The 10,600-nt window shown below is 38.1% G+C and overlaps 1 protein-coding gene across 2 annotated transcripts in view; it reads left to right on the top strand.

Moving 5' to 3' along the window:
- The first annotated feature begins 241 nt into the window (after nucleotides 1-241).
- Nucleotides 242-10,600, top strand: part of AFF4 (ALF transcription elongation factor 4) — a 79,532-nt gene continuing 69,173 nt past the window's right edge. Inside the window, exon 1 of one of the 2 annotated variants that reach the window (XM_065918544.1) lies at nucleotides 242-381. The gene's annotated coding sequence lies outside the window, so the exon portion shown is untranslated. The remainder of the gene's footprint in view (nucleotides 382-10,600) is intronic. The other variant, XM_065918545.1, reaches the window with a different exon arrangement.

The following is a 10,600-nucleotide window of genomic DNA, read 5'->3' as shown; positions in this document are numbered from 1 at the left end:
CCGCTGCGTCAGTCACAGTCCTGGCTGCGGTAGTCGAGCCGCCGTCGCCAGCGGACGGGGCGGGGGAGCCCGGTGCCAGGTCCTCGTCAGCCAGCCCCTGTCGCCTCAGCCGGCCGTCGGGGTCTGGGCCCGACAGTCATGGAGCGGGGCGGGACCTCCGCCTGTGGTGTGTGAGATACGTCGCCGCCGCCTGCGCTTTTCGAGACCTCTCGAACCCCCGCCGCCGCCGCCGCCGCCGCCGCCGCCCGGAGCTCCTCGTCCTTGGCAGCCTGTCGCCGCCCCCCCGGCGGGCTCGAATGCGCGTCCCGTGAAGGTGCAGGCTGGGCGCCGCCTCTGCCGCAACCGGGAAATGGTTCGGGCCTAGCGGAGCCGGGACTGGAGGTGAGAACAGCCGACGGACTGACTGAGGGCCGGGCTGGCCGGGGAGGGAGTGGGGGGAGGGGAGAACAGGGTTCGCCTCGGGGCTCGGAGAGACCTTCCAGGTTAGGACTGCTCCATCCGGCTTCTTCCCTCGTCTTGGCTTTCCACCCCCGACCCTCAGAAGAAAAAAGGGGGGGGGGGGGGGAAGAAAGAAAAGAAATTAATTAAAAAGGCTAACCCAGTCCTAACAAAAATTTCCAGAAATCCATCTTTTCACCGTTTCTCCTTTCGTCCCTTAATCCGTTCCTTCCCTCAGAAATTCATCATCGACTGATCTGTTACTTTTTAATACCTTCCTCAATTTCAAGTTATTTCCAGTTAAAAGAGAGAATAGGCCTAGGTTCTGGCTATCATTACCCAACTAGTTCTCGCTTTCCTTCTCGCGATCCTGCGCACGTCCTCCTCCTCCTCCTCCTCCCCCCCCCCCCCCGCAAAAAAGGAAAAAAAAAAAAGGAAAATTTCCGCCTTCGACTGGCGAAGGGGATTGACTAAAAATGGGAATATGGGGGTGTAATACTTGAATACCCCCCATAACTTCTGAACCGCTCTGCTAGCTAGTTACCCAGATAGCTTGTATTTGGGTATTGATGTGTAGGCCTTTCCTCCAGCTGCCTGTGCCCGGGGTTCATCTCGTAATTGACGTCAGGGCTTTGTTCCTTCCACTTTGCTGTTCCTTCCACTCTTTGAGGATGGATCATGGGATATAGGAGTTTGAGGATTATCCGTATTGTCTTTTCTTTCACAAACGATATCATTTATAGGAAGTTGAAGGTACAGATGTGCAATGCTTGCGTATAGAGTTTAACCTAAGACGAAGAGTTCGATTTAGGGTTCTCAGACACTTGCAATTCAGAATTGTGCGATTTCTTTTCTGCTGACCTGTTGGAGATTTTAAACTAAGGCCAGTCTCTTTTCCAGTTACCAGTACTTTTCCTGACGGAATTTAGGCTATAGTTGTTTGTGAATAGGATGTTTGTAAATGTGACGTTTAAAATGTGTCTTGTGTTTGAGGGCTCAGATGTTAAAAGCACTGAGCTTTGTTTCCATATTGATTCTGTAAAGCTTTGTAAAGTGCTCCTTTTATTTGACTGTCCCTTAACTTACTAAAATTGAAATATTTATGAGAACTTTCTTGATTTTGTGTTTAATAAAGAGCCTCTGTGGCCTGTGAATCTTGCCTAGAATCATCTTTGGTCTTATGTTCCTAAAGAAGTGTTGGCAAGTGGCCATCCGGTTTTTAACAAAGCTGACTTCTTTAAATTGCTCAGATTTATTTTACTTTTTCATCACTGCCTCTTTCAGTCTCCAAACACAAAAAAAATCTTGTTATTTTAAATTCTCTTTGAGCCTTAACTTACCTGAAGCAATTAAAAAATTGTGTGCGTGAGTGTATGTTTTTAACACCAGCAGTTTTCATTCAGTTTATGATGGCTTACAGGCTCACGACTTTGGTTTTTGTTAGCTCTACAGGAACAGTAGCCAGATTTTGCTTTAAATAAAATTCTGTGTCAGGTGGGGACAAGATAGGATGTTTGTGAATGACCAAACCTTTACTGTTTGATTTAAAAAAGAGCTTAGCTGTATTCATTGGGAAATAGTCTACCATTTTGAGATGTAAAAGTGATTCTACAGTGCTCTGAAACTGTGTAATTAAGAATTCTTAAAGATAGCATATTTTCATTTAGATTCAGTTTCTGCTTGTCAGATGATATACATTCCCTTCTCTGTGCCCTTAAGATGTTGTACCTCTTTGTGACAGTTGATGTATTCTGCTTTTTATTGTAATTTTTTTTATAGGTCTGTCGTGTCTTTAGAGCAAGGACTATATATCTTTGTGTCCTCCCCAATATTTTATGCAGTTATTAGGTTGAATTTGAATGGGATATCCAACCCAAGATTTCACAAAAAGGTACTTCTAAAAAAATCATATGAGCAAGTGACCAGTATTTGAAGGGGAAAAAGTAACTATCAGCTACAAAAGATGACAGAAGGTGAAGACTTCTAAAATTATGTATCTTTTGTTTTTAAGGGTTAAGATAGATGTCATAGTTTTTATGCATACCTGAGAGGAACAAAGAAAACAGGTGTTTCTTTTGTGACCATCTGGTTTAGAATGGAGTCCAGAATGTATGAGGCTTTCTCTTCAAATTTTTTTTCATAAAAATCAAAGAGGTATTCTTAAGTATCAAATGAAGGTACACCTGGACAGTGACTTAGAAGTGAAGTGTGTATTATAAAAATAGATGACTTAGATTTTATTTGATTTTATTAGTTTTTTAAATTTATTTTTTATTGAAGTATGTTGTGTTAATTTCTACTGTATAGCAGTGCCTCAATTATACACATATATACATTATCTTTTTATATTCTTTTCCATTTGGGTTTACCCCAGGATATTGAATATAGTTCTTTGTGCTGTACAGTAGGATAAACATTCTGTAATAGTTTGCATATACTAACCCTAAACTCCCCGTCTATCCCCTACCCTAGTTGCCCCTTCCCCAACCACAAGTCTGTTCTCTATGTCTTTTGAGTCTGTTTCTGTTTTGTAGATAGGTTCATTTGTGCCATAGTTTAGATTCCACATATGTGGTATCATGTGTTATTTGCCTTTCTCTTTCTGACTTCACCTAGAATGATAATCTCTAGTTGCTTCCCAAGTTGCTGCAAATGGCATTATTTCGTTCTTTTTTATGACCGAATAGTATTCCATTGTATATATATGCACCACATTTTCTTTATCCATTCATCTGTCAATGAACATTTAGGTTGTTTCCATGTCTTGGCTATTGTAAATAGTGTTGCAATGAACATAAGATGTGTGTATTGGCCAGGAGTGTGGTTGTTGGATCATGTGGTAGATTTTATTTTTTATTTCAGCTTTAATCTACAGATATCTTACTATAAAAACTTTTCTGTATAATATAAAGATTTTTCAACTTTTTAACCCCCCCAGTCTTCATTATGCTTTTCCCACTTCCTTTTTTATTCCCTCTAAGTTGGAACAATTATATTTGATCTCTGGAATGGTGTTTGCCAGTTTCAGTTATTATGAAATAATGTATAGTCAGTAACTAAAAACCACTTAAAGCTAACTTGACTTGTTACCTTGCTACCTTTCCCTTTGGTTTAAGAAAAGCACTCCTACACTTGTGGTTAACTCCTCACACCCAGAAATTGACTATATAAATAGATTTTTCTGGATAAAGCCAGTATGGTTTGGCTACCCAGATACTGTCGTGATCTGTCCTAGAACTGGGCTTCCTCAACTTCTTTGACTTTTTCTTTTTGTCATCGTTAGGGTGGGGGCAATTTTATGGAAAGGTGAGTACAGTCAGTGCTCTTCATAGATAGGTCTTCCCACCTCTTTCCAGTTGCTATCATTTCTTCTATCTGGAATATCACTTTTCCTCCTTTATTCCTACCTCTTTACGTTTCACCATCTTTTAAGGCACAATGCAAATACCATTACCTTAAGTTTTGCTTGACTCCACCCCACCCTAATTGTGCCTTATCTCCTTTGAGTCCTTGTATCACTTTGTATTTCTCTGAATCATTATGTGTTACACATTAACTATAGAACTGTAGCATGTTGGATGACTTCAAGCATAGTCAGGGAAGACTCACTAGTAGAATAAAGACTGTTATACTATATTGTGTAGCTCTAAGAATTAAAGCAATAATCCAATTTAAGATTTTACTTAAAAAATGACTTGATTCCTTAATATCATCACATATTATAATCATTGTTCAAATTCCACTTATTGGAGTTTTTATTTTAAATAGTTTGTCTGAATTAGGATCCAAATAATATTCATACATTATATTGGATTGATGTGTGTCTCAACCCTCTTTTCGTTTTTCCTCTATGGGTTCTTTACTGTCTTTTTGTTTTTATTCCTATGCAGATGGTTTGTTAAAGAAACCAAGCCTTTGCTCATGAGATTTCGCACAGTCTGGATTTTGCTGATTACATCCCTGTGGTTTCATGTAATATGTTCCTCTGTCCACTGTTTTTCCTGTAAATTGGTAGTTACATCTAGAAGCTTGATCCAGTTCAGACATGAATTTTCTTTTTAATGGGAAGAGTACTTCGTAGGTAGAGTTGTGTACTTCCCATGTATTCTTGAACTCTCAGCCTGGCTTCTCATCCTAGCATGCCAGTAAAATTGCTGTTACCAAGGCCACCTGTAACTTCTGCATTGTCAAATTGTATAGTTATTGCTTAGTCATTTACCTCTTTCTGTACTTGATATTGTTACCCATTGTCTCCTTGATAACTGTTTTGTTACTTGACTTTTATGACTCTGTCCCTTTCCTGCCTTTCTCAGTACTAGCTGCCTCTTTGCAAACTCTTAATTCTCTGCTAATCATATTGATAGTTATGAATTTTCACTTTGACCTGTTTTCACTCTTCTGGGTGATTTCATCCATTTTTATTGCTATAGCTACCGTCTTTAAGTGTTTTAATCTCACCGGAACTCTTGAATCCAACTGACTATCCTTCTTTAGATTGTCCAGTAGGTACCTTGTTTTAGTCAGTAAAGTGACACATTCTTAACTTAAGCAAAAAGAAGAATTTGTTGGAATTCCCATGAATTCTCAGGAAGGTAATCAAGCCATAGGAGGACAGCTAGAAGTCAGGAAGAATTAGATCCAGAGGCTTCATGTGAGGTCAGGAGTATCCTCTATATCTCACAAGATACTCTTTTTTTTTTTCCCTACAAGATGCTATTTGTGTGTTGAGTTAGTTCTCTTTTGCTGCAGATCAACTTTATTATCTTTTGAATTTTAAATCTTGTATCTTCTGCCGTCAGAGAGGCTGACATGATTGTTAGTCTCAGATCTCAGTAAAGGGACTCACTAGGTTATATGTCCGCCTCTGGATCCCCAGCTTTGGCTACGGGGTTGCCTCCTGCAGAGAAGAGGAGTAAAGGACATGCTACAGTTGTCCAGTTCATTCATTCCATGGCTCTTCAGTACACACAGAGTCCTACTTTTCTTATATATATTTAATATTTTGTGTAACATAATATCACTATATATACCAGCAAACACTCTCATCTCTGCTATGGAAATAACCCAAATCATTTCTCCTTACCGCATCCAGAGGTCATTGTTCTCTGAGTCCAGATTCTAAAGGTGATACTCTTTGTTAATCAGACCTAGATATGCTTTGTCACAGGTCTGAAAATTATGGACTAAATACTAAATTTAAGCATTCTTAACATAATTGATACACAGTGATAAGGGGGGAAAAAAAACTGAAACTCTTAGGAGGGGAAGGGAAAGGAAGGTATTAGTGTTCCAAAACTTACACCATGTCTTGCTGGACAGGTACAGTATAAGGTGAATAATAGAACCAGAAAATTACATGGGCCCTCATTTGTTGACTTTTTCCTTGCAAATGGAGTGAGTTCTTTGATGAGCCAAATGAAGATTTTCAGTCCTGTCTACTAGAAAGATTTTCCTTTTCTGTTGTTTTAGGTTGAAGTTTATACTTAGAGGGCATTTGAAAGAATTTTAGGAGAGGGCAGTTCTGTTGCCTTAGCGCGAGGATTGACACGTTATGGTTGGTAGGTCCAGTGCTGCCTGCTTTTGTATGGTCTGAGAGCCAAGAGTGGTTTTTACATTTTTTAAATGCTGAGAAAAAAAATCAAAAGAAGAATATTTTGTGGTATATGGGGAATTATAGGAAGCTCAAAATTCAGTGTCCATGAATAAAGTTTTACCGGAGCACAGACAGCACACCCATTTGTTCGTGTATTGTATGTAAGTGCTTTTGCTACTATAGTGGCAGAGTTGAGTAGTCCTAACTTTATGCCTGTAAAGCCAAAAATATTTACTTTGAAAAAGTTTGTCAACTTCTGCCTTAGCAGATCTAATGGCTCTTAGTGGATATTTTAGTCTGAGGATTGCGTTAGGATTGAGCAGTTAGTTACAAGGTCCTGTTTACTGTAATGACCGTTAGGGTATTTTTTGTTTGATTGTATATATATGTATCTATTTGTATGTATGTATATGTGTAGATATATGTATATGTGCATATACGTGTGTGTGTGTTTATACACACACACTTAAATATATAGATAGATAATTAAATAAAACAGGTGGGGTCTGCACATTGGCCTAACTTTAGTTAAAAATTCAAACTTTGCCTGTCAACTGCACCCTGAAGGTAAGATCACACTCTAGCTTGTGTTGTAACATGGTTGCTCTTAGTACATTTGTGTGAATGGGGGAGAGAATTTTGAGAACTGGGTGTGAGTGAGCTTCTAGGGCTAGAAGCTGATCAGATAGTCCCTGTAAGTATTAATTATGTTGAATTTAACTATTCTACTACTTCTCAACCCCCTCACTCCTAAGTTCTGTTTTCCTTGCCTTAGAGATTATACCATTATCACTGTTTTTTCTAGAAACCTGCAGGTTGTCCTTGATTCCTCTGTTTTACTTCTCACATCTGTCTGTCCCCAAGATTCTACCTCCATAAAATCTTTTAATCCAAACCCTTTATCTACATTATCAACACTTCTACCATTACTGTCTTCATCTAGACTTTCATTTTTCACCTGGGTTATTGCAATAGTCTTCTCATTTGTTACCTTGTAATCTACTTCATCCTGTACCAGAGTGATTTTTTTTTTTTTCCCTCAAATTGCAAATTCACTTCTCCTTGAACTCCTTAGTAGTGTGGCATTTTCTGTAGTATTCTTCTAACTGGGGATTCTTGTACATTAGTGAATTTTATGTTAACTTCTAAAGGACTGATTTATAGCCAAGTAATCGCTTGGGAGTTTAGATTTTATTTATTAAATTTTGTTTATTAATGTGTTTGTGCCAAGTTATAAAGCATTATAACTAATGCTTTAAAGCATCATTATACTAATGATGCTCAGGCAGGGCAAGATGGTGAGTTAAATTGGATCATGTATATGTTAATATAAACCTGGGCTGGTAGTTAGTATTATATTTTCACTGTGAGGTGTATCTGGTAGATCCCATCTTGTAATTAGTCAGTATGAAACAGTTTGTTTGCAGTATGAGTGTTTTATTCAAACTTCAGCAGTCGTTATTCTAGATACACATTTAACATAGTTTTCATTAAGGTGCATGCATGCTCAGTCCTGTCTGATTCTTTGTGACCCCATGGACTATAGCCCACCAGGCTCCTCTGTACATGGGATTATCCCTTCAAGAATGCTAGACTGGATTGCCGTGAAGGTACTAAACCACAAATGAACAAGAAAGATTACCAGAGTTAACAAGTAAGGCCTCTTTAAAATTGACATTTAAGGACTACTAGCTGGTATAGTAGTTATGTATATGGTTGTATTTGCCTAAATTAGCAAATAAACAGTTAAAGTTATTAAGTCTACTTATTATGGCATATTTATAAGCGTTTTCTACACTGTGTTCTTGTAGTCAAATTACAGAAATGGTTTAAAGCTGTAGAAAACTGTGGGAATTCCCTGGTTGTCCAGTGGTTAGAACTCTGTGCTCTCATTGATGAGAGCCTGAGTTCAATCCCTGGTCATGAAACTAAAATTCCACAAGCTCTGTGTTGCAACCAAAAAAATAAAAATAAAAAACTATCTACCTGTATATCTATATCTATCTGTCTATTGTTGTATAGTTGCTATGTCATGTCCAACTCTTCTGCAACTCCATGGACTATAGCCTACAATGCTCCACTGTCCATGAGATTTCCCAGGCAAGCATATTGGAGTGGGTTGCCATTTCCTTCTCCATCTTTCTGTCTATATATCTATATGTCTATGTATATCTGTCCAACCACTGGACCACCAGGGAAATCCCATATTAGTGTTATTTAAAGTTGTTTTAGTGTTACAGTTCCATAGAGCTGCAAACAAAATTAGTTCATACCTAATTTTATATTCATACCAAATTCTTAGTATTATAATTTTTAAAAGGTCATCACTCAAGATATGAGAGATATAATTTTCTCTGAAAAGATTTCTTTATGTCTTTCAGATTTCAGAAACAAACCCACAGGTCTGGTCTGATCCCATGTTTTTCTCCAGTGTTATCTTTCATTTTCACTCCCCCAACCCTATTATCCAACTACTCTTGATCCTATCTCTCTTCCTTGGGTGTATGCTGTGTTCACCCTCAGGGCTGTTCCACAAGATGTTCTTTCTGCTCAAAACTAACCTTTCTCCCTCCCTCTTCTTTCTTCCCTTCCCTTCTCCTGCCCTCATACCACCTTTCTGTAGTTAATATAGCTGCAACCAAATCTTAGGAAATGATGGCTAACTTTTGTTTTTATATCCTTAGCCTTAGTGCAGTGTCTGATACAAAGTATGCCCTAGTTAACTACAATGTTAATGTACCTTATTTATAGTATTGGTTTATACTGAAGAGACATTTTAAAATCTGAGTTATAAAGCCTTCAGAATTCCTTCTGAATTCTGTTTAAATATGTTACAAGTCTGAATTAGAAAATACTTTGAAAGTACATTTACTCATCCCTTTATAAATTGATTTTTCAAAGTAAATATTCTCTGTGCCATAATAAATAATTTATAATTTGTAAGTTTATATTCCAGTGATTTAAGAGAAGTAACCTTAAATGACCTTAGCTACCTTTAAAAGTAGTATTCTTATTTACATTTTTAAGCAATTTATTTGATTGCACCAGGTCTTAGTTGCAGCATGTGGGCTTAGTTGTGGCATGCAGGATCTAGTTCGCTGACCAGGGATGGAACAGAGGCCCCTTGCTTTGGGAGCTCAGAGTCTTAAGCCCTAGACCACAAGTGAAGTCTCCTTATTTGCATCTTAATAGAACCTTATTAACAAGAATTTAGGGTAATTAGGGTAGGGGCTGATGTAAGTTCACAAGCCTTGAGTATATACCTTCATTCAGTATGTTAGCATTTTTCTCTCTTTTTTTTTTTTAAAGTATTCTAAGGCACTAAATGGGCTTCCCAGGTGCCCCTGGTAGTATAGAACCTGCCTGCCAATGCAGGAGACGTAAGAGACACAGGTTCAATTCCTGGGTCCAGAAAATCCCCTGGAGGAGGGCATGGCAACCCACTTCAGTATTCTTGCCTGGAGAATCCCCACGGACAGAGGAGTGTGGTGGGCTACAGTCCATGAGGTCACAAAGAGTCAGACATGATTGAAGCAACAGCAGGCAGGCAAAGCACTAAAATATATTTCAGGAAATTCAGATACTTTTTTACCACTTGTCTTCCAAATAAGCAAGTGAAGATGAAATTGATTAGAAAGAATTCCTTTTTAGTGTTAACTCTAAAGAATCTTTGCTATGTAATGCTTTTTAACTTTTGCTGAATTTGCTATATGCATTTTTAAGTAATAAAAACTTTTATTTAGCCTTTTGGACCTGTGTTATTTTCTCTTGGCTTCCTCAGGTCCTATAAATGAAAGCAGTCTTGCAGTACTTTTTGAGCCGATCATTTCTTTCTGAGTGTTGTTACTGAAACACTCGGTTTTCATACCATCTCAGTTTGCCAAGTGTGATGCTGAGATTTTATAGTCTAGCACTTATATTTGGTGAACATTTGAGAGTACAGGGTTTAAGTAAAAATAGAAATTAATCATTTCTATGCTTGTGTTTTTTTTCTTTTGCATATGTTGTTTTTTCTTTTAGAGAAATAGCTCTAAAAACAGTAGTTCGTTTAGTATCAATAGTAGTGATTTATTGGGTTTATAATGTATTGAATGTGGGAAAAAGAAAACTTACTGTCTTATTGTTGTGAAATGTAAGCAGGTCTTAAGAAACGGGAGACTGTGTGGCTAAAAAAAATGGGAGACGTATCTGAAACACAACTTTCAGTGAGTACTGTCACTGCCTCTTTGACTCTTGAGGCTGTAAGACGTTAGTGTTACCTTCATAAAATTCATCAAGTGTTTTGAGTATGTATCTGTCGTATGCCAGCCATTACATTAAGTGCTGGAGAGGAGAGAGGGGAAGTTAAATGATATCATTAGTTCTTTCTCTCTAGAGGCTTATAATATGGAGATGAGTCGAGAAAGCAGGCAAAAGAATAACAATAATGTGAGGCAAGTGTTAGTGCCAAATGAAATAGGAAGAAATGCTTCTGAAAGTAAATGAGTTTAGTTCCCAGAGGATTCTTAGAGACCTTCTTGGAGGCGGGGTGCTATGTGATAAACTTTTAAATGGATATATTTGGAAATG

This window comes from Muntiacus reevesi, chromosome 1 (genome assembly GCF_963930625.1).
Source record: "Muntiacus reevesi chromosome 1, mMunRee1.1, whole genome shotgun sequence".
NCBI lineage: Eukaryota > Metazoa > Chordata > Mammalia > Artiodactyla > Cervidae > Muntiacus > Muntiacus reevesi.
The sequence above is the reverse complement of the archived record's forward strand: the minus strand, read 5'-3'. Positions and strand labels throughout refer to the sequence as shown.